Source organism: Artibeus jamaicensis, unplaced genomic scaffold (genome assembly GCF_021234435.1).
Source record: "Artibeus jamaicensis isolate MK-2021 breed Jamaican fruit bat unplaced genomic scaffold, CSHL_Jam_final contig_399, whole genome shotgun sequence".
Classification (NCBI taxonomy): Eukaryota; Metazoa; Chordata; class Mammalia; order Chiroptera; family Phyllostomidae; genus Artibeus; species Artibeus jamaicensis.
Window position 1 is genome coordinate 2,783,154 of NW_026521816.1, and position 4,229 is coordinate 2,787,382.

Consider the following 4,229-nt stretch of genomic DNA (forward strand, 5'->3'; position numbering starts at 1 on the left):
AGATCTGCCAGGATTTTCACCCATGAGTACAGGAGCTAGCATCAGCTCCATCTTACTCCGTCGCCATCTTCAAAAATTTGCTTTCCTTTTCACTTAGCTCTGCCTCCAGAGCTTTTCCCTGTTGGTGGCAAATGGTAAGACCCCACTGGTAGTTTGGTTATAATAATGGTACCCAGTGTGAGGTTCTAGTTGCTTGTGGCTGGTGGGCCCCCAAAGAGTGGGACTATAGGGTTTCTCAGTTGATGGGAATTTCTCTGCATGCCTGCTAGAGGTGTCGGCCACTTAAACAAGCCTGGCAGATGAAAAGGAAATGGGTCTGGGAACGGAACAGAGTCTAAAAAAAGGGAGGATCACACTAGCTTTGGGGTCATGAACCAGGGTCTGGGGATGACTGGTTGAGTTTTGGGGAGGCCATTGCTTGGCGTCCACTGTTTGTGAGATTGTTTGATGAAAACTTACTTGTGAGCACTTGTTGGGATAGTGGAGTTATGGTTTCAGTTTTTTTGTTTTTATCTTTCCAGCTTGCCTGAGGTCTCATTGTGTTTATAATTATAGGTCTGTATATCTGGGCCATCAAGGGTTGTTCTATTTTGGCTCTTAGAGCCCACTGGGCCACATTTTAGCAGACTAGTCCATGAACAGCCATTATTCAATGTCTAAGCTAGCTATTTATTATTGTAACATTGTTGGCTTGTGTATGCTTTGAATTGCAAGAAAAGGTTACCCTTAAATGGTTCCCTCAATTACTATACCATCATGTGATTAGATTTGTTTTTCTAATGGTTAGGCAAATGGGATGAGATCCCTTATGTTAAGGTGTTTATCTTGTTGCATAATAGAATTTCACCAGATACAGAGGTCTGATTGATAGTGTAGAAAAGAGAAATGACCTCAAAACCCTTCTCTGATAATAAGACACAAGAAAGTCTACTTAATGTCCTGACCCTAAGACACAAGATTAGTAGCCAGAAGACCACCCCTGTCACTACCTTCTTTGCTGAAATAAGGCCCAGAGAGCAATAGCCCCACTCCTGTATGATGAATGAGGTGTTTCTTCCTCAAAGACCTGTCAGGGCACCCAATTTCGCTTGGGAGTATCCCTACCCAGAGTGGGGTGGAGGGTGGGAGGGGGGCTTCCTCCTCCACTTCCTGCTCCTCTTGCAAGGCTTGACTGAGAGCAGTGGCAGAAGGCCAGTGACCCATAGCAGAGTATCTTGACTATGGCTGTGGTGCTCCAGCAGGACAACATGGCTGGAGCATCAGATTGCCACATCTTGAGCTGCCAAATGCTGTTAAATCAGCCTAGAGGAAATGAGGGCACTCAGAACCCTTCCTTTCTTCACGAACCTCTGAAAACCAGTAATGTCATTCTGGCATTCAGTCTTATCACTGATGAGAGAGTTAAGGAGCCTAGTCAAAACACTGTTGCTACAGAATCACCTGAAGTAGTGGGGAGTGCTGCCAAGAAGTGTTAGTAAAAGTAATAGGCCTTACTCATGAGAACAAAGGTGATCTTCAGGTTGTCATTGCTTTGAGTCTACTGAAGTCCCCCAAAGTTCAAGCTGATAAAAGAGATATTAACAGGATATATAAAGCAATCTCTGCAGAAACTGAATACTCAAAGAGAACATGCTGTGAGGTCTGGGAAGAAAATCCCAATCCCAAAGACTGGAGGAAAGTTGATGGTTAGCTACTTGGGCTGAAAAATGCTGGCAATACAATGTTGCTTCAGTGCTGTTATTCAGTCTCTCTTTCAATTAGCTGAATTTGACAGTCTTGTCCTCAGCTATAGTCTGCCACAGAATGTATTTGTGAATTGTCCAAGTCACACAGAAAATAAAAATGTCATGTTTATGCAAGAGCTTGAGTATTTGTTTACTCTGATGACGGGATCAAACTGCAAATTTTTTATCCTTCAGCATCTCTGGATGTCTTGAAGGGAGCATTTTGATCATCTGAGGAATAGCAACAAGATGTGAATGAATTCACACACAAGCTCCTGGATTGGCTAGAGGATGCATAACAGCTAGATGTTAATGCTGACAGATATCCCAGGATCAAATCTGAAAACCCAGTAGTGCAACTATTTTATGGTACTTTCCTCACTGAAAGAGTTTGTGAAGGAAATCTCTTTTGTAACAGTGAGACTTTTGGTCAATATCTCCTTCAGGTATATAGTTATTATAACTTATACAAACATTTGGAAGGGGCTGTGGTGGTGGGTGACATAGAGCTGCTTCTAACCATTCAGTGAAGTATAGAAAAGAATGTTGGTTTACAAAACTACATGCAGTGTTAACCTTTGAACTGTCAAGATTTGAGTTCAATCAATCCCTTTGTTAGACAGAAAAAAATCACAGTAAGATGGAATTTTCTCAGATCATTTATATGGACAGGTACATGTATAGAAACAAAGAGCTTGTTTGAAGTAAAAGAGAGTATATTTGGAATTTGAAGGAGGAAGCAAAGTCCTAGAGCAAAAACTGGAAAGGTGTGTGACACAGCTCATGCCCAATTTGTTTCCCATTTCAGACATGTTGAAATATGTTACTGAGTTTTCCAGTACAAAACTTGCCTCAGAAACTTCTGTGTCTCATAGTGGCACAACATCACATTACCTCCTTCTTCACTTCACTGCCCAGTCTCTAACCTGACATTAGAGGAAAGTACAATTAAAGAAAGCTCTTCTCAGGCTATGACAATAAATAAGCCCCTTACAACTTACTGGTCTTCTGTGGAAATGCCTGCATACCCAGCTCCTTGAATAAGTACACATGAGAACATAAACTTTGCTAAGACCTGTCTTCTCAGGTGGAGGAGTGACATTGAACAGGATATACAAAATTAAAAAAAATTGTTTTCAAGCACTAACCAAACTATTACGCACATGTACTATCATCCTTTCTCTTTTTTGGTGCCTTAGGGTCACTTGCACACAGTTCTTGTTTATGAAGGATAAGCAAATGCTGGATACTACTATGCCTATATGTATAATCCACCCTCATAAATCTGGTGAAGTACAATGACATCTTTGTTACCAAATCTTCCTGGGAAAAACTAGAAAGAGATTATAATGGAGGTCTGAGTAATGTTAGTGCTTACTTTTTAACATATATTAACAACAACAAGCTACCTCACTTCAATGCAGACCCAACCCTAAGTAAAATGAATCAGATGTTAGGAGAATTGGAAGCCTTATCTGTTGAACTTAAGCATTGCATTCAGGAAGATAACTGGAGATTTGAACAGGAAGTAGAGGAGTAGGATGAAGAGCAGTCTTCTAAGATTCAAACAGAATTCTTCACCAGCTCAGCCTGGAGCAAGGCATTCCATGAGGAATACTCTAGGCTCTATCAGCTGGGAATGGATGTGCTTGCAAATCTAGGGCAATCTTGCAAATCTTGATACTGAGTTAGAGTATGGACCTTTCTAGTATTGAAAAGAACAAGGATTAAAAATGAGTTATGGCTATATTTGAATGAGTAGATATGTTTGTGAGAGTTTATTTTGAAAGTAAAGAGACCTCATCTCTCAGTTTTATGCTTGCTTTTGGATATTGTGGGGGCCCAGGGGAGCTTTGTTGCTTTGTTTACAGCAATAATTCTCATGTCTCTGTTGTGAGAACAGTTGGCACACTGGTAGGTGAGAAAATGTCTCTACCTCTGCAGTTTCTGGCTATTTGGACCTAGGAGAGGTTGTTTGTGGGATCAGTTAGTATGAGTCAAGATTTTAAGGCAAGTTCTGGTCTCCCCCCCCACCCCCCGTCGCTTTCTTTTTCTCTGAAACTTTGTCTTTCTGTTTTGAATAGAAATTGAGGGTTTCTGAGAGTTAAAACTTCACATTAAGTTGGAAAGAAAACAACTTAAGTTGGAAAGCATAAGTTGGAAAGTGTAAGACATGTAAATGTAATTTTGGTGTATTGGAAGGACAAAGATTTTTATTTTTGGTCTATATTTTCTTCCTACCTGATCCCTACAGAATTTGGCATTCTTAATGACTGAGTAATGACATAAGGCTTCTTTTCATGAAACCACTAAGACAAGTTTCAAGTTGTAGATTTGATAATCAATATTTTGACTGGAATGTCATGACTGAATGAGGTATGCCTAAACTCTGGAAGTCAGCCGAGAGCCTTGAGGGACTGAGATTGACTTTCAAAGCTAAGGAAAGCCTAATGAGCTAATGTCCTGATACCTTGTTTGGTCATTTGGTTCATGGCTGTCTTTCCA

The 4,229-nt window shown here is 40.6% G+C and overlaps 1 pseudogene; it reads left to right on the plus strand.

Annotated features, from left to right (window-relative positions):
- The first annotated feature begins 1,220 nt into the window (after nucleotides 1–1,220).
- Nucleotides 1,221–3,405, plus strand: LOC119046630 (ubiquitin carboxyl-terminal hydrolase 28-like; annotated as a pseudogene).
- Nucleotides 3,406–4,229: the final 824 nt, after the last annotated feature.